General features: G+C 40.6%; 1 long non-coding RNA gene across 1 annotated transcript in view; it reads right to left on the reverse strand.

Moving 5' to 3' along the window:
* The window catches only part of LOC122805867, a 200943-nt gene extending 183440 nt beyond the window's left edge, over positions 1–17503 (reverse strand). The window contains exon 1 of the long non-coding RNA XR_006365477.1: positions 17294–17503. This is a non-coding gene — a long non-coding RNA (uncharacterized LOC122805867). The remainder of the gene's footprint in view (positions 1–17293) is intronic.
* Between the last annotated feature and the right edge of the window lie 367 nt (positions 17504–17870).

A 17870-nucleotide genomic window follows, 5' to 3' on the forward strand; every position in this document is an offset into this window, starting at 1 on the left:
ATGGGTGATTTCAACTACCCCACCATTAACTGGGAAAACTACTCATGTTCCAACTCTTTTGCTCAGTTTTTTCTGGAATTCATAAATTCCAATGCCTTGGTTCAACTTATCCACACCCCCACCAGGGGCAGCAATATCCTAGACTTGGTCATTACCAACATGAATGACTGGCGTTCCACACCAAAGGTCAGTTCCTCATTGGTCAGATCCAACCACAAGCTAATCACCCTAGACATCCACATTCCGCACTCACCCCCCCCCCCACCCCACTAGGGAAACTAGCATAAAATATTTCACCAAAGCCAACTTCACACTTCTTAAGACAGAAGTGGCAAACTTTGTGACACCCATGCAGACAGAAAATAGAGGCATGACTCCTGAATCCTACACAAATCCATTTTATAAGCACTTACACGAGTGCAACGATCATACTATCCCTAACAGAACCAAGATGCTATTTTCCCAAAAATGAAGCCAATTTGGTAGTCCCTTGCCATAAACAAACTCTACAACAGAAGAAAGAAACTGTTGCAAAAAAGAGTAAAATCCCATGATTGGAGGAACTCCCTGGTAAGCCTCATTAAGAAGCTGAGATCCCTCATAAAATCCTCCAAAGCTAGTTACGAAAACAAAATCACCACTGATTCTAAAGACAACCACAAAGCATGCTATAGCTATGTCAAGCATCTCAATGGCAACACTCAGATATGCTCTGAGTTACAGCACAATGGCACTAAATATACAGAACCAACTGATATTGCCAACATCCTGGCTGATAGTTTCAGTGCTAACTTTATCCCCCTCTCACCCCTTAAAGGACCCATCTCTATACCGGAAGAATGCAAAGTTCCTGTAATCATGACTGCACAGGTAAAAAACACACTCTCCAAAGCCAAGAACACAGCATCCATGAGACCTGACAACATACCAGGCTGCGTTCTACATGAACTACAGAACAAACTGGCACCCCACCTAAGTACCATGTTCAATCATAGCCTCACCTCAGGCTTTGTACCCACTGAATGGTGCACAGCAACGGTTATCCCACTCCACAAAAGGGGAGCCACCACACCATTAGCCTGATGAGCATGGTCTGCAAGGCCATGGAACGTATCATCATGGAAGTTATAAACAAAGACATTGGTAATCTCCAAACACTGGACCCTACCGTGTTCAGGTTTGTAAAAGGCAGATCAGATCTCCTAAACCTGACAGACTTCTGTGAAGCAGTCACCAAAGCTGTAGATGAGGGTAAGGTGGTTCACACAGCCTATCTAGATCTTGGCAAGGCTTTCAACACCATCCCCCACTCTGGAATTACAGATAAACTCACTAAACTAGGTATAAATTCCTATGTCACAAGATGGGTTGCCAACTGGCTCATTGACAGAACCCACACTGTAAAAGTAGCAGACTCCAAATCCGATTTCAGACCAGTGACAAGTGGAGTACCACAGGGTTCAGTCCTGGGTCCTCTCCTGTTTGGTATCTACTTCTCTGACGTACAGGCTAACACAGAAGGTCTTTGGCTAACTAAATTCTCAGATGACTGCAAACTAGGAGCCATAATCGAAACTTCTAACCTTGTGGACATCCTACAAAAGGGCCTCACTGAGACAGATGCCTGGTGTCAAAGCCATGGTCTCAAGCTCAATGCCAAAAAGTGCAATGTCATCCCCTTTGGTAAAAACTCTGTACCCATGGACTACCACATAGGCGTTAGTCTACTTAACCATGGAAGTGTGATAAGAGACCTTGGGACACAGGTGGACAGTAGCCTCTCCTTTGATAATCACATCACCACAGTAGTCGGGAAATCCTTCTACATGGCACACCTCATCACAAAAGGTTTCTCATTCATGAAAAAAGAGGTCATTGTTCCCCTCTACTTGTCACTCATTAGACCCATTATAGAGTACAATGCCCCTTTTGGTATGTACCTCACATGACATCTACAACAACCGGAAAGGCCGCAGAAATACCTCACAAAGATGATTACTGGCCTCAAACTGATGCCCTAAGCAGACCGTCTTAAATAACTCCAGCTTTACTCCATCACATATCGCCTACTCAGAGGCAATCTCTGCCTAACATATAAAACTATGTCAAACCCAAAGCTGTTGGACATGCTCCACTTAAAGAAATCCAAATCCCTCCGAACTACATGCTCTAGGGACCTAAACCTGGTCACAATAAACAGAACATGCTGGAGGGATAGATTCCTGTCCCAGAGACTCCCCATACTCTGGAACAAACTACCTATCTATATCAAACAAAACTCCTCATTAGCAATCTTCAAGAAAAATCTTGATAATTGGATGGGAAATAGGAAATTCATCCCGGGAATCAATTCTGTGGCTCTGATCGACAGTAGCACAGGAAAATAATTTTCTTGGATGGTGAAAGCCAGGGTACCTTTTTGGCTAGGCATATATAGGCCCTAGGACCAATAGTCTAGTACCTACCTATGAACCTATACTCTATGAAGTTAGACCTTAGAGGTTAGTCCAGTTATCAGGTCAGCATGTAAAGTTCCAATAGCCATGCAGGATAGAGTCAAAGCCAATCTAGATAAAATGGTGCAACAAGGTGTGATTTCTCCAGCTGAAACTCTAACCGAATGGGAATCTTCCATGGTGGTAGCTCATAAGAAAAGCTCAGATGGCATCAGAATATGTACTGACCCAGGAAATTTGAACAAAATGTTAAAAAGACCTCATTACCCAATGCGCACAGTCGAAGAGGTCACAGCCTTGATGCCAAATGCCACTATTTTTTCTGTCTTAGATGCAAAGATTTCATTTTGGTAGATTTAGTTTGATAGAAAATCATCATTGCTCACTACTTTCAGTACTCCATTTTGCAGATACAGATTGAGAATGCCATTTGGGATAAATTCTGCAAGTGAAGTCTTTCAACGAGCAATTGAGCAAATTTTTCCTGGGTATCTTTGTGCTATTATAGTAGATGACACTTTAGTATTGGCTGTGATGAAGCAGAACATGACAGAAACCTCAGAAAAGTTCTAGAAAGGGCGCATCAAGCGAATCTCAAGCTCAATCCACACAAATTCAAATTCAGGCTACAAGAAGTTACTTATTTTAGTCATTTATTGATAAGTACATCCTTATGACCAGGCCCTTCAAAGCAAACAGCCATTCTCGAGATGCCAACTCCAGACAATGTTCAAGCCCTGCAAAGTTTTCTTGGCATGGTCAACTACTTAGGCAGTTCATTCCAGACTTGAGCCAACTTTTAGCACTACTCAGAGAGCTGACATGTAAAGATGTATCCTGGTCTTGGTTAGAGCAACACCAAAGATCATCTGATGTCCTGAAACACAGAACTGCAAGTCCACCAACTCTCAGATACTATGAAGTCCACAAACCAGTCACACTTTCCTGTGATGCTTCTAAATTTGGACTTGGTGCAGTCATTCTACAAGAGGATCAACCTGTTGCCTATGCATCAAGAACTCTTACCCAAACTGAGATGCAGTGTGCCCAGATTGAGAAAGAGCTTTTGGCAATTGTGTTTACATGTTCAGGGTTCCATGATAATGTTTATGGTAGACCTATCCAGATCGAATCAGTCCATTAACCATTAGTTACTATATTGAGAAAGCCAATGCATTCAGCTCCAGGCAGACTGTAATGTATGATGCTGAGATTGCAAAAGTACAATTTCAATCTGTCTACAAGAAAGGCAAACTTCTCTGTCTTGCTGATATGTCATCCAGATCACCCAGTAATACCACTGAACAGAATGGCAATCAAGGTTCTCATTTGATTGATGATTTTGAAGTCATGGAACTGAGAAATTTCTCTTCCACACATCTTGATGAGCTGAGAGACCACACAGCCACAGATCCAGTTTTACAAAGGCTCAACCACTTTATCAATCAAGGATGGCCATTAAAGCAATCTAGTTTACCTCAATAAGTGCAACCTTATTTTCCATACAGAGATGGAATTTTGTCTGACAACAGTATCATAATGAAAGGTCTGAAAGTAATTGTTCCAAAGTCCTTGTAACCAGAGTACATTACTATCTTGCATCGTGGTCACTAAGGAACCGAATCTACCAGAAGAAGGGCGAGAGAACTAGTATTTTGGCGAGAGAACTCTTATTTTGGCCTTCTATGTCACAAGACATTGAGTAAGCACTTTTATCTTGTTCAGTGTGTAATATTACAAAGTCACACCAACAGAAGGAACCACTTCAGCTTAACCATTTTCCAGAACTACATTGGTCAACAGTAGCTACTGATATCTTTGAGTGGAATGGTCACCATTATTTGGTGTTAGCAGACTCTTACTCCAATTGGTTTGAGATTGACCTACTTCCTAACCTAGCATCCAGTACTGTCATTACTAAGATGAAGAGCCATTTTGCTGTGCTTGGGAGTCCACACAAAGTTATTTCTGACAATGGCACACAGTTTACAAGCCAACAGTTGAAAAGATATGCTGAAGAATGGGACTTTACTCGTGTCACAAGTAGTCCTGTGTACCCGCAGTGAAATGGTTTGGTAGAATGTGCAGTGCAAAGTACAAAACAGTTACTTGAGAAGTCAAAATGAAATAATAGTGATGTTTTCCTGAATCTCTTGAATCTCAGAAATGTTTCTCGTGATAAACATCTTGGTTCACCTGCTCAGAGACTTCTGTTGAGACAAATCAGAGCCAGATTACCAATCAGCAGTCAATTGCTGGTTCCATGTGTCAAGAACAACAGATCAGTGAAAGCCAATCTGTTGAAGAAGCACCTAACCCAGAAGTCCTACAATGATAAGACCAGTAAACTACTCAATCCATTATGAGAGGGAGAAGTGGTAAGGATGCAATCATCCGGAGGTTAGAATCGAATTGGTGTCATGAAGAATATTGGTCCAAAGCCAAGATCGTACATTGTAAAATCAGAAGGAACAACTTTTAGGCAGAATCAGAAGCATTTGAGTCTGGTGCCCAAACCTATACTACAGCAGATAGTCTGTGAGAAAGGCTCTTTATCTCAGAGCGAGTTGTTCTAGTTCCCAAGGAAGTTCCAGAGGAATGATGAATCCAGAAGTTCCTGATACAAGTCGTGCACCACAGTCTGTCCCTGTTGCTAAGTTTGGTCCCGACTGTTATGCTACAAGATATGGTCAAATCTCTAAAGCCTGTAGTATATATGAAACAACTTGGACATGAACATTGTGTTTTGCTTCCAATGTATATAATAATGCATGTCTAGCTCTAACGTTGTTTTGCATAAAGGTCAATCTTTTTAAGAGAGAAGATGTAGATCAATATGTGTGTATATACCTTTAAGAAGCTATCCGAGGGCTTGCTCAAGTGTATAAACATTGAGCACGTGCAAGCCTGACTGCCATTTTGTAGTTAGCTGTTGAGATGTAAGCATGTGTGTATGTAAGCTCTGTTTGTTAACTAGTTCATTCGCATTTAATGATGCTGCTATGCATCCTGATGTGTTTGTATGTATTAAAGCATCTGATCGAAACCCCAAGCCTTCCTGTTTTATGTATTAGAGATGAACAAGTGACACTAGGGAAAATATCTGAAAAGATTATCTACTTCCAAATCTCACAATATCCACAAAAATACCAAACATCTGTCAAATGAAGTAACAAGGTTTCTGGACAAGGTATATTTGAATTACTATCCTTTAGTGTACCACTGATGAAATCTTACTCTACATGGACAGAAGTCACCTAAATGCTGCAATATCTGCAGACGGTAAAAACCTTTGACCTTGCAGAGCACTCTATTCTGCATAATCACTCGGTAGCCACAGAAATCAGTTGTATTGCTACCAGACAAATGCCATCTCTCAGAAAGAAAATTGAAGTCAAGACCAGGGGTTTAGTCTCTTAAGTCTTATCCAGAAGTCAAAGCGTGACTCGTGTCTGAATCTTGGCCCATTTTCTCTGTCCCATTTTCGTTAATAAAATACTCCTCAACCTGCCCAGCTCTTCCTTTTATTACATGCTGATGACAGTGTACTTTACAGATGTAAACAATATCATTCAGACATAAAAAGTTCCAGAAAAAGTCCTCTTAAATCATTAACTAGCTCAGTAAAATTGAATTTCTTCTAAACACTACAAACACTAAGACAATGATTTTTAGGAACTCAGACACTTTCCTTCAATATCTATAGCATAGCTTCCCTTTTCATGTTTAAAAGTGCTCTTCAGTTATCTGCTGTCATGTTTCAGTGCTGTATTCTAGTAGGAGGATGTGAATTTCTTACAGCCTTTTGTAATTTTCCTCTTTTGGTATACAATTTACTATTATGAAAATTCCATCAGGCATGTTTATTCATGAATTTACCATTATATTTAGGGTGGGTGGATACGGTCTTTTCTATGCAGGTATTCAGGTGCTTCTAAAAGTTGGATATGAACGTGACATCTCTCTCAACTGGATCTGTTTGTGGGAGATTTTTGGAATTCTGCCTAGGTCTTCTACAAGCTGAAGTAGGTTTAGTCTGGAGAAGCCTATAAAGACAGACTTATTTGGTAGTGGAGTTGTACCACGAGGAGAAGATGACTGATTTGTGGTCAGATTTCCCCAGAGATGAGGTACTATGTTGATAAGGGCCAGTTCATGGATATTAGAGCCTATACTGGTTAGTTTTACAATTTGACTCAGTGTATTGATACTAAGGATGTCTAGGAAACATTGAGAATATTCATTTTTAGAGGTGTATGTATGCCTACAACCTGGAAACATGAAAAATCTGGACAAAGACCCATGAAAAGTAGGTACAACTGGCCAACAATATGTATGCTGATTAGCATAAAAGTAGCATACATAATTATATAGTCCCACCCACCCCAATGGAATTCACGGATACCCACATTCAAATTCAAATTGAAGAAGAAGAGTAGACAATATTAAACACAGCATATAATCACAATAATAGTGTTTTAGTTATATTAACATTTGAACTTGTATAAAACTAAAAAAATTCCTGTTATAAAAATAAAATTAACTGCTACACTCATAAAATTAAAATAAATACAATTTGTGTAAAAAAAACAAAACGAATGAATTCTAACTACTAAACTGGTATAAAATTTAAATAAATACAAATTAAATAAGCTCTAATTTATTTTGTCTCTTGACAAAGCACACCATCCTCTAGCTACTGTCAATATATTCTCGAATTTCAGTATCTTGACACGAAAGTGCTGAAAGTTCAGTTGAACGAAACTGCACTTGACTGAATTTGAAGTGTCAAATTCATGCTTGTGGTGTCGCGCTACATGGGATTTGCTGTGTTTGTAAGGTGCACTGTGCTACGGGTATGGGTTGCCTGCTGTTGTGTGGATATATCTGGAGATTCAGGCAAGTGCTGTTTTTTTTAGGGTTTTGGGTAGGGGTTTGAACGTATGTGAGTGTGTTGGGAAGTTTTAGGTGTAGGTTAGGGTAGGTAAGAGTGTGAGTGTGTAGGTTAAGGTAGGTTAGAGTGTGAGTGTGTAAGTGTTGAGAGTGGTGGTGTTTGTACATATGTGATGTGTGTTTGTGCAAGGGAAATGTAGTGTGTGTAGTGGTGGGTATAGTGTCTTTGTCGTTTTAGTGCGACCTCAGAGTTAGTATATATAAGTAGCAGGGGTGTGGGGGGCACAGACCCCCAAATGGGTATGTAGGGAAGGTGCGTGTATTTGTGTTGTTGTGTTTTTATGTGTTTTGTTGTAATGTGGGGAGGAAGGTGTATGTATGTCTGCTTGTGTGGTTGAGGGTGTATTTCAAAGTAGCGATTTTGAATTTCGCACTTTTGGGGTTTTGATATTGTGAATGTTTGGCTTTATAGTCTCGAGATACTGCAATTCAAGATTTCAGTATATCGAGATTATAAATTGAATCTATATATATATATATATATATATATATATATATATATATATATATATATATATATATATATATATGTGTGTGTGTGTGTGTGTGTATATATACACGTATACATACATATATATATATATATATATATATATATATATATATATATATATATATATATATATATATATAAACTTCCCACCATGTTAAAAGTCCCGAAAAGTCTGCATCAGAAATTGTGTACAATATGTATACCATCATAAGGCAAACTGTAAAGTTTGGGGGGAGTATACATTAAATGTACAGCAAGCAGCAGTCTATTTGATTTGAAAGCCTGTATTTGTAATTGTTTCTGTCTTGTAACTCATCTAGTGCAGATACAGATTCTTAGTTTTAGCACTTAAATTTGCTTGTTCATGCTCAGCACTTGTTCAGAACTTGTAAGCACTAAATAAGCTACTAATTACTATAGCACTCTATCTTCCTCATTACCCAGAGGAAAACAGTTTTTGTACTTACTTTTCTCACTTTCTTAGAGAAAAACAGCTCTTGTGCTCACTTTCCTCACTTAACTAGAGGAAAAACCCTGCAATTCTCTTTTTGCATGGTCTTGCGCACAGAGCAGCATCGGGCAGGGCCGGTTAGCTGGGGTATACTATTCTCGGCCCCACAAAGTATGCACTGTAACTTTTCCCTTAGAACTAGGCAAGCCTCAACTCAAGTGCTTCAGATCAGCTGCTCTTATTGCAGCACTTGCAAAACAGAAATCAGCACTTGTCCTAATCTCCTAGACAGCACTATTATTCTCCAAATTTCCCAGACAGCACTATTATAATATAGCATAAGACCCTCGATCATCCGCAGGACTTAAGTTCAATTTACTCTTCAAAGCATGTCCAGAGGTCAGCTTCAGGTGTACTCTCCAGTTCATCTGGTGGAACTGGGCATCCTGAGGCAATGTCACAACTGCCTCATGTATACAGACTACCATCTCCTCTTACCTCTAGATGCAAACACTTGTGAGAGATGCAAATACACAGCCAGACTGGAGGCTAAGCGCTCTCAACCCATGACTGTAACAGACAGTCAAGAGGATAAGGGACACATGCATCACACCACCTGTCACACATGAATCTACATGAATCTACAAAACAAGCACAGGCAAAACATACGCATAAATACACAAAAACATATTTGGAGGCACTAGGTACCAATCTGAAAAAGAAACAGTGCCCTCCAAAGCAGACAAGCAAGCAACCTGCACCCCCAAACACAAGCCAGAAAACACATAATTCACCTCAGCAGTGTGCCTCACAACAGCCCTTAAGGCAAAACACCATACCTAACACGCTAGTAATAGGGGACTCTATAGTAAGGCACACGGATGTTCCACTCACCAGGCTGAACAAGGAGAAGGTTACTGTTAGCTGCCTGTCGGGGGCTCGGATCCGTCACATAACACAGGCACTTAGGTCACTCCAGAACCCGTACAAGTATGACACTGTCATTGTACATGCTGGTGTGAATGATCTAAGACGTACCTCCCTGGACTACATGAAAAGAGACATTGAGGAGCTCACTGATCATGTAGCCCAGGCTGGTATGACCCTGACCTTGAGTAGCATACTACCTTCACCTAGAATGATACCACAATACAAAGACAAAATTCAACAATTGGCTAAGCTTCTGGTGTCATTCTAAGGGGATCCAATGTCTGTCTGCCTGGGATGACATGATAGACAAGCCTTGCTGTTTTGCCAGAGATGGGTTGCACCTGTCACCCCTAGGTTTTCGAATACTGGCCAAGGCTCTTGCTATCCCTATAGTGCCTTTTTTAGGCAAGGCTCAAAGGACAAGCCAAACACCGTAACCAAAAACTAAGGGTAATGCTACTCAACGCCAAAAGTCTCAACCTCAAAATGCACACACTCGAGGCTCTCCTCAGCATGGAGAAAATCGATGTTTGTGCAGTGACGGAAACCTGGTTCAAGGCTCAAGAGAGCACCCCAGCACTGCCAGGTTACAATTCATATCATACCTTCTGGCCTCAGTTACCGGATCACAGTACAAAGGATAGAGGTGTATCCATATTCATCAAGGATACCCATATCTCCAGGTTAGTAGCGCAGCATGATGCTCCAGAGATCATCCATGCACAACTATCAGCAGGCAAAACCACATTTCAAGTCGTAGCCGGTTATAGATCACCCACCATGTCCCAAGATGCTCACTCTGCATTCCTTGAGACATTGGAAAATATAAAGGTCCTACCCAACACCATAATCTTGGGTGATTTCAACTACCCTGGTATAGACTGGGCGAACTACCAATGTTCCAACTCCTATGCTCAGCAATTCATAGAATTTATAAATTCAAATGCCTTTGAACAACTAGTATGTTCCCCACTAGAGGGGACAGCATATTGGATTTAGTCATCACAAATATGGGTGCCCATTGTACCACATCCGTTATCACTCCCTCCTTGGTCAGATCCAACCACAAACTGATAACCCGGGACATCCTCACCCCTCCACCTCCCCCAGTCAAAGAAACCATAGTCAAAAATCTTTCCAAAGCAAACTTCAAACTACTTGCATCCGAAGTGGAAAGCTTCACTATTCCCTTGCAGAAGGATAATGATATCCAGGATGCGGAATCCTACACCAAGGCACTCTATATGCATCTTCAGGATTGCATGGACCGTGCTATCCCAAATAAAACCAAGACTCCTTCCTCAAGCAAAAAGAAACCAGTCTGGTGGACCCCAGCCATAAGCAAACTTTACAATAAAAGGAGGAGACTTATACAAAAAAAGGCCAAATCTCAAGTAGAAAAATCATCCCTGATCAGAATTAGTAAGAAACTGAGGGCCCTCATCAAGTCAACTAAAGCTAATTTTGAAAAGAAAGTTGCCAAGGATGCCAAGGATAACCATAAGGTCTTCTATGGCTACATTAAAAATTTAAATGGCAACGCTCAGGTCTGTTCTGAGCTAGTACAAAATGGAACAAAACACACTGACCCTTCTGACATTGCCAACATCTTGGCTGACAGGTTCAATGCAACCCCCCCCCCCCCATGACCTACAGTGCCTATTACCATTCTGGCAGATTGTGTAAGTCCAATTATTACTGATACGTTGGTTAACAAGGCTCTATCTAAAGCTAAAAACACTGCCTCTATGAGACCAGATGGTGTCCCAGGCTGTGTCATATGTGAGCTCCAAAAGTAATTAACCCCGCATCTTAATACCCTGTTCAGTCTCAACCTCTCCACAGGATATGTGCCCATAGAATGGCGCATGGCAATGGTGGTCCTGCTACACAAGGGTGAGGCCACAACTGACCCTGGGAACTACCGACCAATAAGCCTGACCAGTCTGATCTGTAAGGCTATGGAGCGAATCATTATGGAACTCATAAATGGAGAGACTGGGAACCTCCAGTCGCTGGACCCCACACAGTTCGGCTTCGTCAAGGGCAGATCATGCCTCCTGAACCTGGTGGATTTCTTTGAGACAGCTACTCAGGCTATAGATAAGTGAAAGGAGGTACACACGGCTTACCTTGACCTTGCTAAAGCATTTGACACCATTCCCCATTCAGGTATTATTGATAAGCTCACCAGCCTGGGCATAAACCCTTATGTCACAAGATGGATCGCAAACTGGCTCTCAGACAGATCCCATAAAGTAAGAGTAGCGGGATCTATGTCTGAATCCAGACCAGTAATGAGTGGTGTGCCTCAGGGCTCTGTCCTGGGGCCCCTCCTGTTTGGCATATACTTCTCAGAAGTACAGGCAAGCACAGAAGGGCTGTGGATGACTAAGTTTGCAGACAACTGCAAACTGGGTGCTATAATAGATTCTCTGGCCGACATGGAAATCCTCCAGAAGGGCCTAAATGAGACTGATGCATGGTGTCAAAGCCATGGTCTCAAGCTAAATGCGAAAAAATGCATAGTAATCCCCTTTGGAAAAAACAAACTACATGCAAACTACAACATAGGAGGTAATCCCCTGAAATCTGAAGAAGAAATAAGGGATCTAGGGACCCAAGTAGATAGTCAGCTTCCCTTTGATAACCATGTTGCCAAAGTGGTTAGAAAATCCTTCTATGTGACCCATCTGATCACGAAAGGGTTCGCATCAAGATCTAAGGATGTAATGGTGCCCCTCTACTCTTCCCTCATCAGACCCATTATTGAGTACAATGCACCAATTGGAATGTACCTGGCTAGACATCTCAAGCAGCTGGAGAGACCACAGAGGTACCTAACCAAGAGGATTACTGGCATTAAACAGTTGCCCTATGCAGCACGATTGAAAAAGCTAAGACTGTTCTCTGTTGCATACCGCTTTCTCAGAGGCGATCTCTGTCTAACGTACAGAGCCATGTCCAACCCAGAATTGTTGAACATGCTCCATCTTAGCAAAACCAAATCTACTCAAACTACATGCTCTAAGGATATAAACCTCAACACAACAATGAATAGAACATGCTGGAGGGATAGATTCCCTTCGCAGAGACTTCCCTTACTATGGAACAGGGTCCCGGTCTACATAAGACAGAGCCCCTCACTATCACTCTTCAAGAGGAATCTTGATGAGTGGATGGGTAACAGAAAGTTCACACCGGGGATCACACCAACAGCACTACTAGATAGGGGCCAAGGGTACTAGCTGCTAGTACAAGGGTCTACGGAACTACTAAAGGGGTGGTGAATCCCGCACAACGTAGCTGGGCTAATATATGCCTTTGGGCAGATAGCCCAGTACCAACCTATGAACCTATAAATCAAATCAAACACTTCTCTTTGAATATTCTAAATATTTTAGAGTAAAAGTGCTACGTTAGCGTAACTCATGGCTTTCTCTGACCTGACCACATTTACATTGCTATTAATCAATCAATGGGAAGGGTAGCCAGGAGGAGGTGGGCTAAAGATCTCCTAGTGGAGGAAAAATACCAATAGTTATTACCCCTGAAGAGCAGCTGGTTAGTGTGCACCCGATGGAGACTAGGATATTGTACTGAAGATGTCATAAAAAGGCAAAAATGTGCATGTCTGGAACTGTGCTTTGATGGCTAGGAATAAACATCGTTAACTCTTGAAGATCGGTGTCTGAGTGATTTCTAGATTACACCTGTATTTCTTTATGTTTTATCTGTTTGTAGAGCTGCGTGTCTGCTATCGACTGGTTTCTAAGCTTTGGGTGGAATTCAAGGCTATCCAAAGGGTGCACAAAAGATTGTGCCTTTCTTAAGGCTGTAACCAAGGGTCTCTTTAGCCTTTTTAAAGGCTTCTCACAATAGCCTTTTTTAAGGCTTTCCTCAACAGCCTTTTTTAAGGCTGGCCACAATAAGCCTTTCTTAAGGTTGGACAGAGGGTTTGTTGAGGTAGCCTTCTTGGTGGCTACTTAATATTGTGATAGGCTATTTCCAGATCCTGTCAAAGGGACTCCACAGCCTTTTTAAAGGATGTTCCTCAAAGGACCAGTTTAAAGGCTATCCACTAATAGGCCTTTTTAAAGGCCAAAAACAACAGCCTTTTTCAAAGGCCAATTACAACATCCTTGGCATTGGTTACCTCTCCAAAAGCCTTTTTAAAGGCTTACCCAGCCGGATGAGAGATAGTAACTGAGGACTAGGCACAGTACCTTGGGTGCACACTAACCAGCTGCTCTTCAGGGGCAATATCTATTGGCATTACTATTAATCAAAGAAAGCCAAGGTTGAGTTATTTACAACAAATGAAAGCAGTTTTAACTACCTGAGAAATTAATGTTCCTTTTACTCTTTCATGTGACAAGTAACACAGCTAGGGTAAGTGCCATTTCAGAAAAGGTTGCAGCACACATTAACATTAAAAATGTCAAGCCAGACTTCTGGTACCACTTTGCTTCAATTTCATCTTTATTAAGTCGTATTATAACAAAATGACAACTGCATCAATAAACAAAGATAAACAAGGTAGTCAAAACAGAACATCACAAAAATTAATAAAAATGCATGTGAAAATAAATTATTAAAGTAATTAGTGGGTGCACATCATGGAATAAATAAAAATCTTGGCACCCTAATGTCACGCTCCACTCTGTGTTCTTGGCATAGCATGAAACACAATTTTCCATTCTCCCATTTGGCTAGAGAAACACTGCTCCCCATTTCCCAAATGCACCAGCATATATGATACTTACACACACACACACACACACACACACACACACACACACACACACAATTGCATCGAGAGTGCACCCATTCATGACCGTTAACTATTATAGCCTAGTGTCGAAGCAGTATCCTACTTTAGTGCCAAATTCTTAGAAATCCTGGATTATTATGCCCCATCCTGCTCAATAAGAAATAGGACTAAAACTGCTCCATGGCTAACAAAACAGACAAGGCACAAAATTATACTAAGAAATAAAATCTGAACCAAATGGCGAGAAACTAAAAACCCAGCTGATCATCTAACATTTAGACAGCTGAGAAATGCTACCAAAAAAATCTATACTTCTAGATAAAAGAAACTTTTACCACAACAATCAGCAAACCCACCAATACAAACCTCAAAAGTTCTGGGCAGGCATAAACAGACTCCTCCACCCAGATCAGTCCAAAACTCCCACCCCAACAGGATCCAGCTATGAAACTCCTAAGCATATTGCAAATGCCTTCAATACCTTCTTTACTGATGCAGTCCAAACTCTCATCAATTCACTACCTCCTGTTAGTACAAGCTTGTCATCCTCCTTGACTACTTTAACTCTCTCATTTCATTTACAACCAGTCCCTACATCCCTGCTCTGCACTCTTCTTCATAAACTAAAACCTTGCACCCCTTCAACTGACCTTCTACCAGCAAAATGTCTGCAGAAAGCTGCAGCAGTAGTAGGCTTTCCTATTTCCATCCTTATAAATAGAAACATTACTGAAGGAAAGAAACCCTCTATCTAGAAAGTCTCTCACATTATCCCACTGCACAAAGGGGGCAACTCAACTGAACTCTCAAACTACCGCCAATAGCTTTACTCTCTCCTTTAGTCAAAATTATGAAAAAATGTATCCACCACCAACTACTAGACCACCTACTGCAAAATAACTTACTAGCTAACTGTCAGCATGGCTTTAGGCCTCACCATAGTACCACCACAGCCCTCTTATCCTTTTCTGACTGTATTAACAATAACTGAAACAACAACACTCTATCCTCAGCACTCTTTATTGACCTATCAAAAGCCTTTGATACGGTCAACCATCAACTTATTTTGAATATACTTAAGTCTCTCTCACTAGATACACAAGCTTTACAATGGTTTAAATCCTACCTTGAAAATAGGCAACAGGCTGTGCTTTGGGAAAATAATCTATCCTCTCACCTTCCTATTACCCTGGGAGTCCCTCAAGGTTCTATCCTGGGCCCTCTCCTTTTCTCAGTTTTCATCAATGATCTCAATCTAATCATTCCTCAAGCTACTTGTATCCAATATGCTGATGACTCCACACTAATATGCTCGGCTACCTCTGCACCTCAACTCCAGGCCACTACCCAAGCAGTGCTTAACACAGTAGAAATCTGGTTCTTACAGCATAGCCTCCTCCTGAATCCAAAAAAGACAAAACTACTACTCTTCACTCCCATACAAAGGTCCCCCCTATTGACTTCACAGTTATATCAAATGTTGGCATCGTTATATCTCCAGACCCTACTACCAAGCTCTTAGGGGTAACAATAGACCATAATTTTAGCTTTGACACACATATTAACACAACAATAAAAACAGTAAACAGAAAATTAGGCTCCCTTTATAGGATTAAACCCTTCCCTACTCCAACTGCTAGAACAGCTATTGCCCACACCCATCTAATTTCCACCCTCCTCTACGCCTCTCCCATCTTTACCAACCTATCAATAAACAACCTTAACAAACTAGCTACCTCCTACAACAATATTGTCAGATTTGCTACTGGTTCCTCATTTAGAACTCACCACTGTCAAAACCTAAAGCAACTAGGATAGCTAGAACTTCGTAATCAACTTCAGATTCAACAACTTATTATTGCCCATAAGATCCTCTATCTTCCTAAAAATACTCCTATACTTACTAGCCTTCTAACCCCCTACAGTAATTTGACACCCCTTCGCTCAGCCAACAAAGTACTAGCATCTGCAGTCAAATCCAAAAATAAGGCCAATGATTCTCTGTTCGCCAACACTGTTGGTAAATCCTGGAACCTGCTTCCCAAGGAACTATCATCTCTCTCCTCAGTGAAACTGTTCAAAAAACAACTCAGAGAATACCTTAGTAACCACTGGTTATGCCCATGTAGTAAGCCAGACTAATCTTTCCACCACTTTCTCTGAACCCTACCTACATAACATTTCACAATTTAATTCCAACAGACTAGACCTACCTATAGTAATTTTAGTCTTTACAACTTTCTCTTACATATGATCCTCTTTTAATTATGTACTTGCATAGTTTGCAGCTTGCAGCATTAACTTGCTATCACATATAAATATCTATATAGACATTCTTTATATTTCTTATTACATGCTACCTTAAATGTTGCTATGCTACTATAGGATAAATTGGAATGACTCACTGCTTAACACTGTACCTTGAGCTGCTATACTTGTTAGTGTGCTTTTCATTTATCTATTTTATGGAGTGCCACTTTAAATTTGTTTGGTGTTCAATCTCTTTCTTATTATCTGCTACTTTGATAGTATTATTTGTCGAATAACATTTGTATTCTTCACCTTAAAATAGTACTGTACCTAAATTTGTTACAATGTTACTTATCTGGAGCTTATGTGGAGCTTTTTTCCCCGGGCTTCTACTGAAAATGGACATATATCCAATTAGACAAGCTCGGTCAACAAATGTAAAATAAAATAAATAAATGAATAAATTGTGCATACAGGTCACTCAGAACATCATCACTCTCTTTTTCAAGCAAAAACAGTAGTACTTAACTGGCCCATTTAGATTTCTGCCATTTCTGGCTCCTTAAGTGGGGAACATGATCTCATATACTATCTATGTATCTGTTCTGAGCTAAACTGAATACAATTAAAACTATTTGCCAAATAGAAACCAAAATAAAATCAGTATGACACACTTACTAAATGATTGCTGTTTTATTTAACAGCTGTGCATTCCCTGTACTCAAGCCTGCTGAAGTTCCTCCTTAACCCTTCATTTCTTTTCACCTTGTTTTTACATCAACGGACATCAACAGTTTAACAAAGTGGAACAAATAACATCAGTTATTTCTAGTGTTTAGCAGCCACTTGTCTTGATATAATCTGCAATGCAGGCTCAAAAGTACTTGCATTTCATCTGATCTGTAGTGCTATCGACTCCATGCAGACAGTTTCTAGGCAATACCATAAGGCATACATAACTTTTTTTCTTTTCTTTTTTTTCTTACCTGAAGCCAGAAGTCAAGCAACCGGAAAGTAACTTTTCTCATCCTGGCGGGGACTAGGAGTGTGGACTGAACTTTCTGTACTGCAGAAGTGCTTGGGCACTTGGCAGAACTTAATGTAAACTGTAAATGTAAACCATGCTGCTCGCTGCTGCATGTCCTGCTGCTGTGCTGCCCTGCAATTTCAGATTTCCAAATCCAAACAGGTGCCTACTGATCTAATCACCTTCTCCTACAGGCTGTTGCAGACTGCCTCACAGAGCTGATGTGTGATGACGTCAGCTGAATCTTGTTAAAAAAAAATCGTGAATTAAAAGGGCCACTCAGAAATTCATGGCACTCCATTATTTTGCTCTCAAAACTAGTAAATACAGAGGAATTTGGAATGGTTGAGAGGTATACTAATGAAGCTTAAGTAGCTAAACCACTCAATGGTATTAACATAATTTCCAATTTCTGTGAGAGACATTAATTGGGATCTGTTTCTAACAATTAAGTAATAGTGGGATTTTTTAAGGGTTTATGTTTCTGTATTGGGCATTGTGCACTCATCATACAGCCTAACAGCTCTGGGCCAATA

The sequence above is a fragment of the Protopterus annectens genome, chromosome 7.part0, assembly GCF_019279795.1.
Source record: "Protopterus annectens isolate FY-2018-M chromosome 7.part0, PAN1.0, whole genome shotgun sequence".
Taxonomy (NCBI): Eukaryota; Metazoa; Chordata; order Ceratodontiformes; family Protopteridae; genus Protopterus; species Protopterus annectens.